We start from the raw sequence: 22141 nt of genomic DNA, 5'->3' as shown, positions 1-22141 counted from the left end.
ATGCCCTTCAGTTAGCATACACTATACCCCTTCTTTGGGATGGGGTGGGGGCACTCTCTCTTTGTATACAAGTTGGTATTTGTAAGGCAGGTTTAAGCTCTCTCACCAGTTGGTCTCTCTGACTCATTTCCTCCAATTTCAATATATTTCTTATACTATCATCATGTTAAACCTTAAATATACCACTTTCACTACATCATTTCACTCCTTAAGGATGAAGTAAAATATTCCCCGCCTCCATCAGGGGTATTCAGCATAATACATCACAGACAGGCCATAGTTGACACTCAATAAATGTTTGCTGAGCTGAAAGAAATGTTAGACTCTTCATAGCCTGGCCTTATCTTATTTCTACAAATTCAGTTCTCAAGTTTTGAATATTTTTCTTTTGGACAATCTGCTCTTTTATATACCAGTGCCCTTAAACCATCCTTAAGCCACTATATCAGATGGAGACAGCTAATGAACAAATATTTTGAGCTCCTGGAAGAAGGAGCTGCTGTCTAGAAATCAGGAGGTATTTTCTAAAAGCAGGAAATTTTTAGCTTCAATCAGACACACATTTGACTTAAGTGGCTCAAGAGAAAAAGAACAAAACAACAAAACTGTCAGACTATATTCTAAAAGATTAGGTGTATATATAAGAACTTTACTGCATTTTTCGGTTCTCCAACAACAGCATCTTCTTTTAACTTAAATGTAAGTCTGTTATTTGACTTTTGCATATTCACTTCTCAGCTTAGTTTTCAGTATTTTTTGAGCATGAAAGTAGTAGACTTTCTGTCATCCTCAAACCAATTTTTGTATTCTAACTAGACTGTTTCAATCACTGTTAAAAAAAAAAATCCCATCATTAAGTCTCTGCTCATGTGGCATGTTTCCTCTCCCTTCCTGCCCTCTTCTTCGATATTTTCTGACTACCTGAATCCTACTCAGCCTCACGTACTCTACCTCCTGCTTCCCCAACTGTGCAGGTCATGAAAGTCACCACTTCCTTTAAATTGCTATAGCATTTGCTGCTTGTCCCATTTGTTTGGAACTAAGCATATGACACTGTCTACTAGTAGTTATTTATCATGTTCTACTGACACTTCTCTGCCTAAAACCTGCAAAGGCTTCCCAACTTAGTGGAAAAACAAGTCCTCCTAATGGAGGCCCCCATTACCTGTGAGCTCTCATCTTCACCATTCCTCTCCCTGCCCACTCTCTTCTCCCACTAGCCTCCTTGGCAGGCGTGCTCCTGTTCTATAGTTCCATATCCCTGGGATGTTCTGCTCATACATATGGCTTACTCCTTCATTTCTTTAAGGTTTCTGCTCATATGTTACTTTTATAAGAGATGACTTCCTCAACCACCCACGATGAAACAGCAATACCTTTCCCAACCCAGACACTCCCTTTCTCTCTTTCCCTGCTTCAATGTTCTCCTTAACACTTAGCACCACTGATATACTATATCTGAGTGTGTAAATCTGTCTATTCTTGGTCTTCCTCTCTTGATGAGAAGGTTCATGAACACAGAGTCTTAATCTGTTCTGTTCATAACTATATCCCAAGCATCTAGAATGGTGCCTGGTACAAACTGGAGACATTTGATAAATATTTGTTGAGCAAATGGGGAGTGAATGATGTCTCTAGTAAAAGACGGCAACATACTCACTTGGAAAAGCATGAATTCTGCCTGGGAAGGAGATGTATCTTTTTTCACTTAATCAAATACTCTTCAGAATGAAAACATTTCATTATTAATGCGTTCATTTCAGAATGACATTTTTCATTCTAAGTAGAATCTACAGTCATTCAAAAATATTAATTTGTCCAATATTTTTGACTCTTTACAATGTGCCAGATATAGTACTAGGTGCTACAGCGAGAAACATGAGTGAGGCCTTGCCTCTGCTTTACAGGACCATGCAGATCAGGGAACTGTTGATATTACTTATCCAAAAAGAATACATGTGAGATTTCAGGATATCAACATTTCTTATGTATACTGTAAATGGGATTTTTCCTCCTGAACAACTGGCATGCTTTCTATTTTTATAAAGACAATAAGAGTTGGCAACTAAATGCAATGCAAGCCTAGCTGTGAATTAAAAAAAAATAAATAAAGGCTTCTGGGTTTCACCCCATATCTACTGAACCAGAAACTTTGGGACAGTTTTTAAACATTTGGCAAATTGATCGCCTAGACTATAGGCCAGAATTTAGAAAAACTGACAAAACCCACTACTTAACTACTAGATAGTTCAGAATCTCTCAAGAGAAATGTCTTCTTGTTTCTCTTTACTTTTATAAATCAACTTTACTTTTTTATATCAGTTTTATTGCAGTCAATCTGAATGTATAGTTTGATTAGTTTGATAAATGAATATATCCATGTAATCACCACCACAATCAAGTACTGAACATTTCAATCACACTAAAGTTGCCTTGTGCTCCTTTACAGCCAAACCTAGCCTGACCCCCAGCTTCTCGTAACCACTGATTAGTTTCTGTTATTATAGATTAGTTTTTTCCTTTTCTACATACATTATATACCATAATATGTCGTTATACTTTTTGCTTTGAACAATTTGATGACTAGTGTTTGGATAGTGTATCTATCATTATATTTAAAGTAGGTATCTTGCAGACAGTATACAGTTGGGTCTTGCTTTTTAAACAAGCCTATTTGGCTTTTAATTGGAGTGTTTAGACCATTTACAATTAATGTAACTATTTATATGGCTGGGTTCAAATTTACCATCTTGCTATTTGTCCCATCTGTACTTTGTTCTTCTTTTTCATCTTTTCCTGCCTTCTTTTGGATTAACTGAGCTATTTTTAGATTTCCATTTTATCTCTACTATTGGCTTCTAAGCCAGGGTTTGACACACCTTTTTTTTAAAGGGCCATACAGGAAATATTTTAGGCTTTGAAGACCATATGGTCTTTGTTGCAACTATTCAACTCTACCTCTATAGTACAAAAGCAGCCACAGACAATATGTAAATGCATGGACATGGCTGTGTGCCAATACAATCTTGTTTACTAAAACAGTTGGTAGGCCAAATTTGGCCCATGGGCTGAAATTTGCCAATCCCTGTTTGAAGTTATACTCCTTGTTTTATTGTTATTATTATTTATAACTGCTCTAGGATTTAGAAAATGATTCTTCAACTTATTACAAATAATATTCGGGCATTTTATTTAAAAAGTAAAAAACTTACAACAGTATATTTAAATTTTCTTCCTTCCACCCTTTCTGCTATCATCAAACATTTTACCTCTACCTGTTATAAATCCCACAATACACTATCATTATTTTTGCCTTAAATACTTTTAAAAGAAATTTAACAGTGAGAAACAGTGAGAACAAAGTCTTTTATACTTATTCAAATATTTACTATTTTTGGTGGTTTCAATCCTTCCTGGAAATCCAACCCTCCATTTTCCTTCTGCTTAAATAACTTGCTTTAACTTTTCTTACAATGCTGGTCTATTGGCAAGGAATCTTCTCAGCTTTGTCTGTCTGAAAAAGTCTTCATTTTGTTGTTATTTATGAAAGATATATTTACTGGGAATAGAATTATGGGTTGACAGTTTTCCCTTGACTTTTTTTTTAAGGTTTATTTTTTATTTATTTCTCTCCCCCACCCCCCACCCAGTTGTCTGTTCTCTGTGTCCATTTGCTGGGTGTTCTTCTTTTTGTCTGCTTATGTTGTTGTCAGCGGCACCGGGAATCTGTGGTTCTTTTCCTTGCATCATCTTCTTGTGTCAGCTCTCTGTGTGCAGCGCCATTCTTGGGCAGGTTGCACTTTCTTTTGTGCTGGGCGGCTCTCCTTAGGGAGTGCACTCCTTGCGCGTGGGGCTCCCCTACATGGGGGACACCCCTGCGTGGCAGGACACTTCTTGTGTTCATTAGCACTGCCCATAGGCCAGGTGCACATGGGTCAAGGAGGCCCGGGGTTTGAACCATGGACCTCCCATGTGGTAGGCAGACGCCCTATCCTTTGGGCCAAGTTTGCTTCCCTCCCTTGACATTTTAATGGTGTCTTTCTGTTATGTTCTAGCTTGTATAGCTTGTGGCATGTAGTCTCCTGTCTTATCTTCATTCCTCTTGATTTAATGTGTTTTTTTCTTCTTCTGAGTATTATAAATATTTCATTTTTATTATTAGTTTTCAGAAATTTGATTGTGATATGCTTTGGTGTAGTTCTATGTTTATTCTGGTTAAGGTTCTTAGATCTGTGGGTTTATTGGTTTCATCAAATTGGAAAGTTTTAGGCAATTATTTCTTCAAATTATTTTTGCTCTCTTTTCTTTCTCCTTTCTTTCCAGACTCCAGTTACACATATATGCTAGACTTCTTAATATTAATTCAAAGCTCATGGAGGCTGTAATCATTTTTCAAAGTCTTTTTTTACTTTGTAGTCAATTTAGGATGTTTCATATTTTTAACTTCAAGATCAACTATTTTTCTTTTATAGTATCTGATCAACTGTTAATCCCATCCAGTGAAATTTTTATTTTAAATATTTTATTTTTCATCTCAAGGTGTACCATTATTCTTTTTATACCTTCTTTCCTCATTATGCTCATGCTTTCCTTTAGGTTCTTAAGCATATTTATAATACTCAAAATAGCCATTTTAAAACTAAGTCCATTATCTTGGGGGTGAGGGGTGCCTACAATTAACTAATTTCCCCTCAGCTATGGTCTTTCATCTATAATCAGAAGAAAAAATTATTTGTTCATCTACTAATTTTTAAATTTGGCTGTTATGTATCAGTCAGGGTTCTCCAGAGAAACAGAATCAACAAAATATATGATTCATGCATGTGTCCAACATACACACACAAGAAACTTATTTGAAGGAACTGGCTCATGTGAATGCAGGGGCTAGCAAGTCTGAGATCTGTAGGGCAGGTCTGGTAGGCTGGAAATTCCAGTATAAGACTGATACTGCAGGGAAGCGGATTTGGCTCAATTGACAGAGCAACGGGGGGTGAAGGGAAGGGGAGAGAAAGAAATAATAAATAAATTAAAAAAAAAAAAGACTGATACTGCAGCATTGAGTCTGAAAGGGGAAGGCTGCAGACTCGAAATTCTGAGAGTTAATGTAGTTTTGAGGCAGACTTTCTTCTATTTCCTGGAAACCTCAGGTTCTTTGCTCTTAAAACCTCCACATTGGTAATGAGGCAGTCCACTCACATTACCAAGGGTAATTTTCTTTATCTAAATTCAAATAGAGATGCTAATCACATTTACAAAATACCACCACAGTAACATCTAAGCCAGTGTTTGATCAACAACTGGACACTATAACTTAGCCAATGTAACACAAAAAATTAACCACCACAGATATTATTGTCAAGTCGTTGAGAGGTGAATTTTGTTGTAACTCCTAAAAACTTGCCAGACTTGATATTGGCAGGTAGCTTGATTCCTTTGAGGTTTATTTTAAAGCTGTTTTTTGTGTTTTTTTACATGGATAGCTTAACCCCAGTACTGAAGCACAGCCATTCTTAAGTCTCTCCTAATACAATAACATATTTATTGAGGTCTCCCCACTCTGGATGGTGGGAATAAAAAGATTCCCAATCTGTGTGAGCTTTGGGAATTATTTAGTTTACAGTTTCCCAGAAATTTTCTTTCTCAGAAGATCATTCATTGTTTAGCTTTGTGAGATTTCTCCCTACCAATGCAAAGATTGATATTTGGTCAAACACTTATGGAGACCCCATATTAGTGGAATAGCTCCTCTCTAGGACACTGCCCCATAAATTCCACCAATTTCGTCTTTCTTAAATTCCAAACTCTTGTCTCTTCAGCTTAGCAAGAACTTTGGGCTCTGTTCGGATTCTCCCTCCCTATGCTGCAGTCCAGAAATTGTCTCCAGGTTGAAAGCATAGGTGATTACACGGCTCACCTCATTTGTTTCCCACCTCTCAGGGATCATAATCCCACAATGCTTGTTTTCGAATATCTGAAGACAGTTGCTTCACATATTTTGACCAGTTTTCTAGTTATTTTGGTAGAGGACAAGTCCCATCACAGTGATCCCTTGTGGAACAATCTCTTTATTTTTAAACTCTTCTTCTGGTTTTCATGATTGCTTTGATCTTATATTGTAAGCTACCTCAATCCTTTTGGGAATTAGATGGGATGTAAATAATATTAGGACTTCATTTATTTAGGTTAAATCTGAAGTCATGTGGCAGAATTAGAAGCAAATGGGTTCTATTTCAATGCTGGAATGATGATACTTCCTTGATTTAAGTTTCACTATTCTCAGATAAAATATTCCATTTTATATCTGAGATAGCAACAATTCTAGTTTATACCCACTGATCTTACCCCTTTAAGATTTCGTTTAAAACATGTCAATTCTATAACTCCACTTGATTTTTATTTGTTTGCTTGTTGTGGTTGATTTCAACTTCACTCCAAGCAATAGACAATAGCACAACAGATTAGGCAGAAAGATTACTTTTAAGGAGGTAGTTATATCAATGCTTATTTTAATGCAATCTCAAGTTATGTAAAACAAACAGCAATTGAATGCTTTTCATTCAGCTCACTTAAAAACATTATAGCCTTTCTTCTGTAAGCAAAGCGCAGAAAAGATGAGTCATTAAAATGACTGATTATAAATGGCAATCACGAGGGCAGATGCAAGTCATTTTGGTTTAATCAGGTCATTAATTATTAGAGTTTATCAATTAGTTTTATTGAAGGCAGGGGAGCTTAAATGAATAGTAGGACATTGATTTTAACAGAGACATTTTCTCAAAGAAAACACCCATGAGGTGTGTAGAAGTCCAGAATTACAGGTCCTTTTCACAAAACTAAAGAGGAATAAACTTCAGCTAATGCAATGCATAAGCCTTTAGTAGTCACTAAAGTTTAGTGAAAAACCAAAGTAACTTTAACTGCCTTTGTACTAAGTATGAAATATCATGTTTAGTGTTCCCTAATTTGAATTTTTGTTTCTATCTATCTTGGCCAAAAAGTCAAGATCACGCTGGAGAAAGTGAGATTAAAGGTACAATGTAAAGTGACTCAATCTTTTTTTCTTTTCTTTCTGTCCCAATCTTAATATCAGACATTCCTTACCTTATTTCATTTTAGACAAAAAATTGTCATTTTATACAGATAGGCTTTTAAAGGAGTCAGAATTGATTCCTGTTAGTCAGATCCTCTTAGGAGAAGCAAAGTGATGTCATGGAAATGGAAAATGCCCTCTGGACTTAATCCAAGATCCTAGCATGAACTCCAGCATATTGTCTATGAGACCTCGTTGCGCTCTGTTCCCATATATAAGATCAGGGCTGATATGTGATGCTCCTACACTGACAAGTTTGAGAATTGAGATTATGTGCTTAGCAGTGCCTGGTACAGAGCTAGAGTGCCATGAATTGTTGAATGTATAAAATAAATGGGAAAAACATTTTATAAACAGGAATGCACTAGATATACTGTAAACTGCTGCTATGTAAAACTGGTAACAATGACTCCCACCCTAGAAAGTCAGGATGTGGACCATTTGATATACTGGACCAAAATGCTAAGTGAGAGTAACGTTCATTATACCAGCTCCTCCTGAAAGCAGGCTTCCTCCAGAATGGCAAATATTGTTCAGCTGGAATTGCAGAAGATTCAACAACATGTGCCTTCTGTCACAATATTTTCCCTCTCCTTCAGTGAGATTTCACAGTAAGCTGGGCTTTTCAGAGATGGTGTAATGAATATTTTAGTTACAGCAGTGACAGCACAAGTAGATAATAGGTGATTATGATGTACAATATTTGAAATGCATAGAAGATTATTAGAAAAATATCAAGGAGTAGAAAAAATGGAAGTCTACAAACAGAGTCTTGTGTCATGCTGAGAATAATGGTAGGTGGTCCTCTACAGGAGCCTGTACCCGAATAAAAATCAGCCTCAAAGTTTCTTTAAAAATTAAACATAAACTTATCATACAAACTCAGCAATTCCACCGCTAGGTATTAACTGAAGAGAAATGAAAACACAGGACTACATAAACACTTGTATACAAATAGCAACATTATTTATAATTTCCCAAACTGGATACAATCCAAATATCCATCTAATAGCAAATGGATAAGCAAAATGTGATAAGTCCATAAAATGGAATACTATTTAGCCATAAAAAGGAATGAACTCCTGATACATGCTACAACATGGATGAATCTCAAAAACATTATACTAAGTAAAAGAGAAAAGACATTCCTACTGTATGATTCTGTATACAAAATGTCCAGAAAAGGCAAATCTATAGAGTCAGAAAGCAGATTATAGTTGTGTGGGGCTGGGCTTGCAAGCAGGGATTTATTGAAAATGGGCATGAGGATTCTTTGGGGAAATGTTTTAAAATTGGATTATGGCAATGGATGCATAATTCTATGAATTTACTAAAAATCTCTGAATTGTCCACTTAAAATGGGTGAGTTTTATGGTAAGTTATATATCAATAACACTGTTTAAAAAAAATCAGCCTCAAACCAACGTGGCTTATCATTAACTTCATAGTTCAGCAAATGCTTTGGTGGTCACCATGGTCACTTTTCTACTCCAACAAAGTATGAAACAACAATTAATGCTAAAATAGTTACATCCCCTCAAAACTGATATGCACTAGAAGGCCTGAATAATTGTGATTTACAAATATTTAAAGAAAGTTAAAATTTTCAATGTCACTTTAGTGTATTTAAGATTATTTCCCAAAATGACTAAGGATATGCCTACAAAATGTGAAAACACCCAGTTCAGACATGAAAAATTCAGTTAACAAACTATAGTTACTTCAATAACTTCCAGTAACGGCTAGACTGATTTTTTTTTTTTCCCCACTGCATTGACCAAATTGACTGTGGAAATTGGTATCATGTTGAGACAACCCATGCTACTACCTATAACCACCTCATGCAGGAAACTGTATCTTTACACATGCTGCATCAGTTAGCCACTTAACAATCCACATACACAGTATCAAGCTGAAGCTTGCTTAATAAAGGCCAGAACCTTCAAGAGCAGTGCTCTCTACAGTTCTTCACAAAAGGCTCCTCCGCCCACTGCCCAGCCTATGCCCCCAACACAATCGGGGGTTAGAGTAGATTTCCCTCAGTCAGGATTTGGCTTGGTGCCGAGGGGACTGTTAAAAATAGATAAATAAAAGCTCTTTCACAAAACTACAGTTGGAGTGGCCCAATGTGCTTTGAATAGGGACCTATATGATATTTTCCTGGAAAGGTTAGTTCCAAAGAAAATCATGACTTTATGCACACTCACTTCTCTAGTTAGAAAAGGAAAACCAAGTAATTTGAAAAAAAAATTAAAAAAAAAATTTTTTGCTGTGATCTGCTCACATCAGGTGGCGATATCTCCTATTTCTGATCCCTTTTGGCCTCTGTTTTGTTTTATACTTAAAACATTTAATTTGCTCTGTACTTTCACAGGTAAGCCTCACTGAATACTCTTAGAAATAGGCCTGAAATAGCATGTCAGGGGAATAAAAATTCAGTTTTAAAATATGGCATGTGGCTGTGTTCTAAGATGATAATGGAAGCAGAAATAAACTTCTCTTCAACTTTTTCCTTCTATGAAGCAATTACATTGTTTTGCTTGAATGCCAGGAAGACACTCTAAGTTTACCAGGAGCCCAAGGAAGAATCAGCAGGTCTCCACTCCCAGTAACCTCTCCTAGCACGGTGCCAGGGTGCTTCAGCAACCCTCTTTCATTATGTTTAATTGTCTTATGAAAAGACAACAACCAATATATCTATCTAGTTATTTCTCGGGGACTACATTCTAATGAATGAGACCAGCAGGTACAATTAAATATCATCTATGTTGACATTCTGCATTACAAATTCATCTGTGCACAACAGGAATGCACTTAAGAGAAAACCACAATGCAATATAAAAGTTATTCTAATGGTTCCATCACATAATAAAGGGTAGGTCATCCAAATATTCTTGCAAGAGCCTTAAATAAAATTAAGCAGCATAATTAGCCATCCTAAATGGCAGTTATTGTCTACAGAGTCTCATGAATGAGTTCAGAATGGAGAAAACAAACATACATGGCTTTCCTCTTTCATGTATGATAAAGACTGGAGATATGTAGCTTTAATAAGGCTAATGATACCAAGGGCAAAAGGCCTGGGGTTTTCAATTCTCTTTTCCCTCGATCTTTTCACAATAAGTAAAAGAAGTTTCCTTTTAAAAGGGTGGCTCTTTGATTCCTAGTTGTAACATGAACATATTCAGGCTGGTATGTGGGAGGCACCTGGGAGTGTGGAATGAGTTCCTGGGAGTCAGGAGAGATCCATATTATGGCCCAGCCTTGGAGGAACAACCTCTTCCTCCAAGTCTAAGATAGCACTGATTATACGACTCCTACCTGCCTGTAAAAGCTTTTCAGTGAAACAGGAAAAAAAGAAAAAAGAAAAGAAAAAAGAAGAAACACTACATTAAATGTATAAATAAATTGTAAGATACATTTTGATTGTAGATTTGACTTGGGGCAGCATGTCCAGCCAGAAGACCAATTCTGATAAATTGTTTTAAAGAAATAGTAAAATTTATAGGAGATAACATTTATTGGACAACTGCTACATGCAAGCACTGGGCTAAGTGCTTTATATACATTATTATCTCATTTAATTATCATTATAACCCTTGAGGTAGGTAACTGCATTTTATAGATGAGGAAATTGAGGCTTCAAATTAATGATGTTACTTGGCCAAGGCCATACAATTAGAGGCTCCAACCCTAACTCCCAAAACGTAAACAACTGCATTATATTTATGAGATGAATTTCATCTGAACTAATGGGCTGGATTATTATCCCAGCTTTGGCACTGAATTGTTGGTTGATCTTGGGAAATTCATAAGGAAACTGGGCTAGGTGTTTATTTAAGGCTCCTTCCATTTCTCACAGGTTTGCTTTCTCCATAGGAGATGTAGATCGAGGGAAGTTGGAGGAAGGTTCTAACTACTTCCTCTTGCTTTTTCTTGAGAAGCAATTGTTTCAACTATAGTAACCGTTATATGCCAGGTATCCTGTTAGGACCTCAAGGAGGTTAGGAAACCGACCTAAGGTCACAGCTGAGTTGAATTAAGAGGAAGATGCTAAACTTAGATCTGACCCTAAAACTAGAGTTCTTCCATTAGGACACCAACCACTTCTTGCCTTTCCTATTACTGAGCAAATTAATTAGTCTCTTTGAGCCTTAGTTTCCTTATCTAAAATTGGGATACAATAATCTTTACAAGATTATCATGAGGATTAAATATATACACACAAATAGAAGGCACTCAGTAAGTGATAATATTAATTGTAATTATTATTATTGTACCAATCCAGAAGGAACATAATCCTCCAATAGCAAAAGAATGCTCTGACTTCCATGGTGAATCAAAACACAACAAGATATCACACAATCAGTTTAAAATCCCAATCCCCAGCAAGGCAAAAGGATCTTAAGAGAGGGTAATGGGATCTAATTAACTCCTCCCCATTTCCATTCCTTCTCTGTAGCTAACATAACCTCTTTTCTTCTCTCTCCACCACAGCTTCCCAGGACACTCATTTTCAGAATGGGAGGCAGTTGAGGCCTACATGGTAATTTCCCAGTGGTTCCTCACCCTCTTGTCTTTAGGGATGACTCTGCTTTGACCAAAACCCATCACGAATGTATGAAAGAAACAAAATTTATGTCTAATACAACCCTCTCTGATTAAGTATACCCACTGAATACAGGCAACTGTAAAAAGGCCTATCTTTTTTTTTTAAATTAAGCTATTTATTTTGAGATAATCTTAGATTCATATGCAGTTAGAAGAAATAATACATGGGAAGCAGACATGGCTCAACTGATAGACTGTCTGTCTACCATATGGAGGGTCCAGGGTCAATCCCCAGGGCCTCTTGACCCATGTGGTAAGCTGGCCCATGTGCAGTGCTGCAGCGTGCAAGGAGTGCCGTGACACGCAGGGGTGTCCCCGCGTAGGGGAGCCCCATGCGCAAGGAGTGTATCCCACATGAAAAAAGCGAAGCCTGCCCAGGAGTGGCGCAGCACACATGGAGAGTTGACACAGTAAGATGAGATGACACAACAAAAAAGAGAAACAGTTTTCCAGTGCCACTGGATAATGCAAGTGGACACAGATGAACAGCGAATGAACAGAGAGCAGACAATGGGTGGGAAGGGCAAGAAATAAATTTTTAAAAATAATCCTTAAAAAAAAAAGAAATAATACAGAGAGAGCCTGTGAACCCTTTACCCAGGTTCCACCAGGGAAACATCTTATAAAACTATAGTACAAAATCCCACCAAGATATTGACACCAATACAATCAATATAGAGAATGTTCCTATTAATTACCACAAGGATCCCTCATCTTGCCCTTTTATGGCCACACCCATTTCCTTACACTCCTATCCCCTTGTTATTCTCTGGCAAACATTAAACTGTTCTCTAATGTTTTTATGTTATTATTTAATAACTGTAATTTTTTGTTTCAAAAATGTTAAAATAAATGGAGTCATACAGTATGTAGCCTAACAGAATTGATTTTTTTTTTCCTGATCATAATTCTCTGGAGATTCATCTAGGATGTGTATATCAATAGTTTGTTACTTTTTACTGCTGAATAGTATGGATATATCACAGTTTCTTTAATCATTCACTCACTGAAGGACATCTGGGTTATTTCCAGTTTTGGGGTATTATGTATTACTGCACAAGTTTCTGTGTGAACATGAGTTTTTATTTCTTTCAGATAAATGCCCAGAATGCAACTGGTCATATGGCAGTTGATAGTTTATTTTTTTAAGAAGCTGTCAAACTATTTTCCAGGGTGGCTATACCATTGTATATTCCCTCCAGCAATGCACGATCCAGTTCCTGTGCATCCTTGTCAGCATTTGGTATTGTCAATATTTTTCATTTTAGTCATTTTGATAGGTGACAGTGGTATCTCATTGTGGTTTAAAATTTGCATTTCCCTAATAGCGATGCTGAAGATCTTTTCATGTGCTTATTTGTCATTTATATATCCTCCTCACTAGAGTATCTCTTCATGGGTTTTACCCATTTTCTAATTGGATTGTTTGCTTTATTTTACTGTTCTATTGTGACAATATATAGGTTTCTTGTCTTTTGAAAATCATTTCAAAATCATTACGACAGGCAAGCAGATGTGGCTCAACTAACAATCTGCTATCATACAGGAGGTCCAGGGTTCAAACCTAGGGCAGCCTGGCCCACGTGGTGAGCTGGCCCACGCACAGTGCTGCCACACAAGGAGTGCCATGCCATGCAGGGGTGTCCCCCGCGTAGGGGAGCCCCATGCACAAGGAGTGCACCCCACAAGGAGAGCTGTCCCACGTGAAAAAGTGCAGTCCACCCAGGAGTGGTGCCACACACACGTACAGCTGGTACATGCAGCAAGATGATGTAACAAAAAGAGACACAGATTCCTGGTGCTGCTAAGAATGCAAGCAGACATTGAAGAATGCACAGCGAATGGACACAAGAGAGCAGACAACAGGGGGAAAGGGGAAGAGAAATTTAAAAAACCTTGAAAAAAAAAATCATTACCACAAACACAGAAATCCCCAGCAATTTCTCAAGGCAAAAAGAATGAATGGCCAATGTAGGCCATTTCTAAAGACATTTTTTAGAAGAGAAGTTCATTTTTATGGATAGTCAGAGTGGAAGAAAAATCAACAAACCAGAGTCATTAAACCAGTTTGTTTACCTCAGTTAATGTGCTAAGTCTTTTTTTCCCTGTGTGTGCAAAACACAAATGTTAAGTTTTTATGATCTCTTACAGCACTGGCATGCAATTATTATCATTATTATTATTATTCCTTAGGAGGTACTAGTGATTGAATCCAGGATCTCGAACATGGGGGGCAGGTGCTCACCCACTTGAGCTACATCTGTTTCCTATTATTTAGGTTTAAAAGTCAATATTTAAAGGATTTTAAACAAGAGCCAAGGTGTCCTGGCACATGTCTAACATAAATGCTCCCCTTCCAGACATATCTGACTAAGCAGTTACAAAGCTCAGGTAAGGAAGCCCCCATATCTCAATTTTCTCATCTTATATGGCTGTAACCTAAAGTTAACTAGTGATGTTTCCTTTTAAATTGGCTTGGATTACTCAAATACTAATCAGCTCCTTTTTTTTTTTTTTTTAGTATTTTCTATATGGGAAAGGATGATCTTGGGCCTGTGGGGAGCAAGCTGGCTCCAGACTCCTCCAAGTCCACCTCTGCCTCCAATTCTTACATGTCCACAGACAGGAAACCACTGACACACCTGTGTAGGAGGGTATTAATCAGTATAAGAAAAAAACTGTGCAGAAAGCAAAATAATGGCTTAGACTATTTAAAAACTCATTACAAGCGAAGGTAAGGGCCAAATTGCAAATCTCTGCAAAAAAGGTTTTAAAAGTTAAATGCAAATTCTATTCATAAGTTACTTAAAATTAATCAGGTAACCTTTCTATTGATAGAAATTCTTTCCAACAATTCTTTTCCTTAAAAAACAAAAACAAAAAAACTCAACACATTATCCAGTAAATATTTCCTAATTTAGTTTTGCTGCAAATGCCAACTTTTACATATACTAAGTATCTTTTAACATTACCTTATTGACATAAGAATTTCTTTACTAAGAATTGAAAGGTTTTGTTTCTCTCATCTCATTCCTCTTCTCTCATTTAATAAATATAATAATTCTGGAATATAGTACAATATCCCTATAGGACTTTTAAAGATTATAATTTTGGATTTTCAGCCTTCAATTTTCTTCCAAATTCCATCCTTAAAAAGTTACCTTTGCATGGATCTCCTTGTGCATTTTGGGGAGGGAGGTGGGGCAATTTCCTGTGGATCTACAACTATTTCAAAGTAAAAAGTTAAAAAAAAAGAAAAAGGAGGAAGAATGTTCATGTGTTCCATCGAGGTTGTGCTTCTACAGGTTATTCTTACAATTTTTTATTAATTATACTTTATGTTCAGTGTACTTTATACTTTTAAAACCCTTTTCCCATAAAGATGTCTTTTGATTAGATTATATCAAGTCTGGTTTAGAAAGCAACCATTTCCTTAGCTGAGTCACATTGCTTTTTTCTCAATTACTGCTTTACACTTCAGTCTCTTTTATTTTCAGACAACCCCATACTTCCCATTTGCCTCTGGCTGATCTTTTTGATAGCAGGGCTAAACTTTGAGGGAGAGCCCCAATTATTGCAAAGCCAATTTGCAAAGACTGTGAAAGGTTTGTAGTGTTGGGTTTTTTTTTTTTTTTGATAGCTCCTGATACTCAAAAGAAATCTCTATCATATTTCTAGTTGAATACAAACTTAAGGAAAAGACAAATCAAGGACTAAACCGCAGAGTCAACACTTAAAACTATTAAAAAATACAGTGTGCAACAAAAGATTACAAAACAAAGAAACAGGAATGATGACCTATACAAAAAAAGAAGATTAAAAACACACAAATCATCAAGGAAGAAGACCAGACTTTGGACAGACCAGACAAGGACTTTCAAAAAACAATCCTGAATATGTTCAAGGAGAAAAAGAAAAACATGGCAAAAGAAGGGCAAGGAGAGGTTTTGAAAGCTGATAGAGTCATTCTAGAAACATACTATGTACGAGGGAGTCTCAATACGATTAAGTGCCAATTTCTCATCAGTAACAATGGAGGCAAGAAGGTAGTGGAATAAAAATATTTAAAGTGCCAACAAAAACAATTGTCAACTAAGAATTTTGTATCCAGTGAGAATGCCTTTTAAAAATGAGGGAGAATTTAAAACATTCCCAGATAACAAAAGCTGAGGGAGTTAGTCACCACTAGACATGTCCTACAAGCAATGCTAAAAGGAAGGTCTTCAGACTGAAAGGAAAGGACACCAGACAGTGAATCAAAGTGGTATAAAGAAATAAAGACCTCCGGTAAAGGTAACCAAATGGGTAATTATAAATACTAGTAGTATTACTGTTTTGTATTTTTTGGTATGTAATATCATTTTTTACTTCTAACAGTAATGCAAAAATACATAAAAAGTAATGATAAATCCATGGTTTGGGGCATACAGTATATATAAAAAATAAAAACTGTAAAAAGCACACCAAGAAAGGTGGGAAGATGAATAGGTTCAAACAGTGCATGTATATGCTATTGAAGCTAGGTTGGTATCAAATCAGATGTGATTGTCATATAGATTTAGGTTTGTTATATTTTAGGCCCATGGTAAGGAGAAAGAAAATATATGAAAAATATATACAGGTGGTGATGGAGTCCTACCGGAGCAGGCTGTTTTGGGAACATGCAGGGCAGGAGATGTCTGGACATCGATCTGGCGAAATTGCAGAAGAATTGGTGTTTGCTCAAGGTAGAACTGTGGGTTTCTAATACTGAACTCAGAAGCCATGGGGAGGTAAATCCCTCCCCCTCTAGGGCTAAGAGCCGCAGCGTTCACTGAGAAATGCCGGTTGTGGGGTGGAATTTCCAAGCCCTGTGTTTCCCAAACGCGTGAACCCCAAGCCTGTGTCCCCTGAACCCCCGCAGCCCACATTTCACAGACCTACATACCCAGAGTCCACATTCTTCCGGGCCTCTGTTTCCCGAGCCCAACACTCCCCGAAATCTGGCATTGCCCTACCACTCCCATCGCGGACTAACTCTTTTATTGAGTATGGAGGAGCATATCAGCTGACTTGGGGAGAGTCTAGGAAGAGAGGTGGGGCAAATCTGGTGAGAGAGCCCAATTTACCTAAACATCCTAGGATAGGAAACTTTGTCTGGGAGAAGGTGGAGTCAGAAAATTAACTAGCCTCCTTGTAGCACACCTAAGGGAGAGGGACAGTAGCATGTGCTTTACAGGATTCCAAAAGCATATTTAGGGTTCCTGGCAGGGTGTGAGTGCTGTCTCAAGAAATTAAGAGTCATTATTTGCTCAGGTGAGTTGGTTCACCAGGGACCCAATTGAATTTCCTACAGGAGCCCTCATGCAGCCCTCCTGCTGCCTTGGGAGAGAAGGAAGTGAGGAAGGGAGAAAGGGGGAAGGTCAGACTCCTAAGAAGTTTATTCAATTGCAAAGAGGATTCTTTGCCTGAGACCTTGTCTGGTCTTCTTGTTGGTTTGTGTTCTTGTTTTTTGCTTCATCTTTATCCCTACCACTGCCTTTTCTTCTTCTTCTTCTTCTTTTTCCCCTTCTTTTTCTTACTCTGCTTTTTTTTCCTTCTTTTTCCTTTTTTTTATATTAGTGCTGCAGGCAACATTCTTATTTGCTGTGCTTCCTCATCCTCAATTTTCTCTTTTCTGTGTGTACTAATTTTGGCTGCCAATGCTATCCCCTTTCCTTTACATCATTCTCTCCTCCATCATTTATTATTTCTCTTACATTACACCTCTATTTAGCCCCCAATATTACTGACTTTTATATCTTCTTTTTTAAAAAAGATTTATTTATTTCTCTCCCCTCCCCACCCCCCACCCCAGCTGTCTGTTCTCTGTGTCTATTTGCTGCATCTTCTTTGCTTCTGTTGTTGTCAGCAGCACGGGAATCTGTGTTTCTTTTTTTTTGTTGCGTCATCTTGTTGTGTCAGCTCTCCGTGTGTGCGGTGCCATTCCTGGGCAGGCTGCACTTTCTTTCACACTGGGTGGCTCTCCTTACGGGGCACACTCCTTGCGCATGGGGCTCCCCTACGCTGGGGACACCCCTGCGTGACACGGCACTCCTTGCGCGCATCAGCACTGCGCGTGGGTCACTTCCACACAGGTCAAGGAGGCCCGGGGTTTGAACCGCGGACCTCCCATGTGGTAGACGGACACCCTAACCACTGGGCCAAGTCTGCCGTCCTTTTTATATCTAATACCTCTAATCTTTTATATAATTTATTCACTCTTTATTATTGTCCTCTCTTTTTTCTCTCTCTCCTGACCACACTAACCTTTTAATTCATAGTATATTCCTCCCCATATTCAGTTTAATATCTCATTATAGGTACTCTACTTTTTTAAGGTTATAACTATACACAGCTTCCATGAGTTTTATATCCATTCTCCTAGATCTCACGTGGTTCTTCTGCTAAGATTCATTATCAATACTACTATCATATTTTTCTTTTTTACCCCTTTTGCTTTCTCTGGACCTAATATTTTCCTTCAAGGGAACTTAGCCAACAACAAGGAAATAGAATAAGAAGAACAAAGTGACAAAGAGAAGACTTAACACACACAAAAAAACAACAACTAATTAAACCCCAAGACTAGAATAAGAAGATAATCAACAGAATAAACCCAACAAGATAAAATGATGACCAGACAACAACAAAAACCTACAGACCACACCAATATTCAGGAAAGCATGGCCCAATCCAATGAACAAACTAAAAATCAGGAAGAGAAGTGGAACATCAAACAAGTAATTAAAGCTCTCAAAACATGTATCATGGACCAATTCAATGAAGTGAAGGAAGAGATTAAGCATATTAAGAAAACACCTGGAGAGCATACAGAAGAAATTGTGATCATGTACAAAAAATAACAAATATGATGGGGATCAATAACACAATCCAAGAAATCAAAAATACACTCTCAGAAAAAAACAGAAGATTTGAAGAGGCAGAGGAAAGAATTAGTGATGCAGAAGACAGTACATCTGAAATCAAACAGATAGTAGAATTAATCAATAAAAAGATAGGAAAAATCCAGCAGGGACTTAGGGACCTGAATGACAACACAAAACGTAGAAACATACATATTATAGGCATCCCAGAAGGAGAAGAGAAGGGAAAGGGGACAGAAGGGGTGTTGGAGGAAATAATGGCTGAAAACTTCCCAAACCTATTGAGGGAGATGCATGGACATGTCCAGGAAACACAACGCACCCTGAACAGCATAAATTCCAACAGGTCTACCCCAAGACATATACTTGTCAAGGCAGGCTCCATAAGATTAAGTGCTGATCTCTCATCTGAAACCATGGAGGCAAGAAGGTAGTGGTATGACATAGTCAAGGTACTAAAAGAAAAGAATTTCCAACCAAGAATACTCTATCCCGTAAAGCTAGCATTCAAAAATGATGGTGAGTTCAAAATATTCACAGATAAACAGACTAAGAGAGTATGCCAACAAGAAACCTGCCCTTCAAGAAATACTAAAGGGAGTTCTGCAGGAGGAAAGAAAAAAACAGGAGAGACAGAGTTGGAGGAGAGTGTAAGAACAACTAAAACTACAAAGTGAGAAAAAAAATCAACATAAGACAAACACAAATCTAAAGAAAATATGGCTAATATAAATAATTCCTTGAAAGGAATAACACTAAATGTTAATGGATTAAACTCACCTGTTAAGAGACACAGATTGGAAGATCGGATGAGGAAATATGACCCATCTCTATGTTGTCTACAAAAAACTCATCTTAGACTCAGGGATTCAAGGAGATTGAAAGTGAATGGCTGGAAAACAATCTTATAGGCAAACAAAAAAGGGCAGGTGTAGCTATACTAATATCAGACAAAATAGACTTTAAATGCAAAACACTTGAGAGAGACAAAGATGGACACTACATATTAGTGAAAGCGATAATCTTTCAAGAAGAAAGACCAATCATAAATATTTATGCTTCTAACAAGGGTGCCTCCAAATACATGAGGCAAACACTGCAGAAATTTCAACAAACCAATCACAAGTAAAGATATAGAGTCAGTCATAAAAAACCTCCCAACTAAGAAGAGCCCTGGGCCAGATGGTTTCATAGGTGAATTCTACCAAACATTCCAGAAAGAAATAACACCAATTTCGCTTAAACTCTTCCAAAAAATGGAAATAGAAGGAACACTGCCTAATTCATTTTACGATGCCAACATTACCCTATTACCAAAGCCAAAGACACCACAAGAAAGGAAAATTACAGTCCAATCTCTCTAATGAACCTAGATGCAAAAATCCTCAACAAAATACTTGCTAATGGTATTCAACAATACATTAAACAAATTATACACCACGACCAAGTGGGTTTCATTCCTGGTATGCAAGGATGGTTCAACATAAGAAAATCAATTAATGTAAAACATCACACAAACAGATCAAAGGGAAAAAATCACATGATCATATCTATAGATGCAGAAAAAGGATTTGACAAAATACAACATCCTTTCTTGATAAAAACACTGCAAAAGATAGGAATAGAAGGAAATTTTCTGAACATAATAAAGGGTATATATGAAAAACAACAGCTAACATCATTTACAATGGTGAAATCCCAAAATCTTCCCCTCTAATATCAGGAATAAGACAAGGATGCCCACTCTTACCCCTTCTATTTAACATTGTGTTAGAAGTACTTGCTTAAGCACTGAGGCAAGACCCAGATACAAAAGGAATCCAAATAGGAAACGAAGAAGTCAAAATTCCACTATTTGCAGATGACATGATCCTATACATAGAAAGCCCTGAGAAGTCTACAACAAAGCTTCTAGAACTTATAAATGAGTTCAGTAAAGTCGCAGGGTATAAGATCAATGCACAAAAATCAGTAATATTTCTGTACACCGATAATGAGCAATTTGAGGAGGAAATCAAGAAATAAATACCATTTACAATAGTAAATTAAAAAATCAAATACCTAGGAATAAATTTAACCAAAGATGTAAAAGACTTATACACAGAAAACTACACAAACTGTTCAAGGAAATCAAAGAAGACCTAAATAAATGGAGGAATATTCCCTGTTCATGGATAGGAAGATTAAATATTATTAAGATGTCTATCCTACCAAAACTCATCTACAGATTCAATGCAATCCCAATAAAAATCCACACAGCATTTTTTTAATGAACTAGAAAAACTAACTCTGAAATTTATTTGGAAAGGAAAGGGGCCCCGAATAGCCAAAGACATATCGAAAAAGAAAAATGAAACTGGAGGAGTCACACTACCAGACTTCAAAACATACTACAAAATTACAGTAGTGAAAACGGCATGGTATTGGCACAAAGATAGACACAATGACCAATGGAACCGAACTGAGAGTTCTGATATAGAGCCTCATATCAACAGTCATCTGATATTCAACAAGGTCACCCAGCCCACTCAACTGGGAAAGAATGGCCTCTTCAACAAATGGTGTCTAGAGAACTGGATATCAATATGCAAAAATCAACTAGAGATGGATCAAAGACCTAAATTTAAGAGCCAAGACCATAAAGACCTTGGAAAACAATGTAGGGAAGTATCTACAGGACCTTGTAATAGGAAATAGGTTCATGAACTTCACACTAAAAGCACAAGCAGGAAAAGAACAAATAGATAAACGGGACTTCCTGAAAATTAAAGTCTTTCGCACCTCAAAGGAGTTTGTTATGAAAGTGAAAAGAGAGCCTACACAATGGGAGAAAATATTTGGTAACCATATATCTGATAGGAGACTTATATTCTCCATATTAAAAAACTTCTATATCTTGAAAATAAAAGACAAACAACCCATTTAAAAAATGGGAAAAAGATTTGAACAGACCTTCTCCAAAGAAGAAATACAAATGGCTAAAAAGCACATGAAAAAATGCTCAAAATCACTAACTATTAGGGAAATGCAAATCCAAAACTACACTGAGATACCATTTTACTCCCATAAGACTGGCAGCTATCAAAAAAACAGAAGACTACAAGTGCTGGAGAGGATGTGGAGGAATGGGAACACTCATCCACTGCTGGTGGGAATGTAGAAGGATCCAGCCATTCTGGAGGACTGTTTGGCGGTTTCTCAAAAAGGTAGCTATGGATTTGCAATGGAATTGCTGGGTATATACCCAGAAGATCTGAAAATAAGGACACAAACCGATATGTGTACACCAATGTTCATAGCAGCATTATAAACTATTGCCAAAAGAAAAAATCAACCGAAATGCCCATCAATGGATGAATGGATAAATAAAATGTGGTATATACATACAATGGAATACTACTCAGCTATAAGAAAGAATACAGTACAAATGTGATAACATGGATGAATCTTGAGGACCTTATGTTGAGTGACGCAAGCCAGGTATTGAAGGACAAATACTACACTGACCTCTCTGATATGAAACAAGCAAACTGAG

At 37.1% G+C, this 22141-nt stretch overlaps 1 protein-coding gene and 1 non-coding gene across 11 annotated transcripts in view; both read right to left on the bottom strand.

The window, feature by feature from the left end:
* The window catches only part of MAP2K5 (mitogen-activated protein kinase kinase 5), a 300226-nt gene that overhangs the window by 131059 nt on the left and 147026 nt on the right, over nt 1-22141 (bottom strand). The window lies entirely within an intron of this gene.
* Nucleotides 14229-14356, bottom strand: LOC111767320 (small nucleolar RNA SNORA38). The gene has a single exon (XR_002799171.1). It is a non-coding gene; the product is annotated as a small nucleolar RNA SNORA38 (small nucleolar RNA).

This window comes from Dasypus novemcinctus, chromosome 3 (assembly GCF_030445035.2).
Source record: "Dasypus novemcinctus isolate mDasNov1 chromosome 3, mDasNov1.1.hap2, whole genome shotgun sequence".
Classification (NCBI taxonomy): domain Eukaryota; kingdom Metazoa; phylum Chordata; class Mammalia; order Cingulata; family Dasypodidae; genus Dasypus; species Dasypus novemcinctus.
Note: the sequence above shows the minus strand (reverse complement) of the source record. Positions and strands in the feature narration are given on the sequence as shown.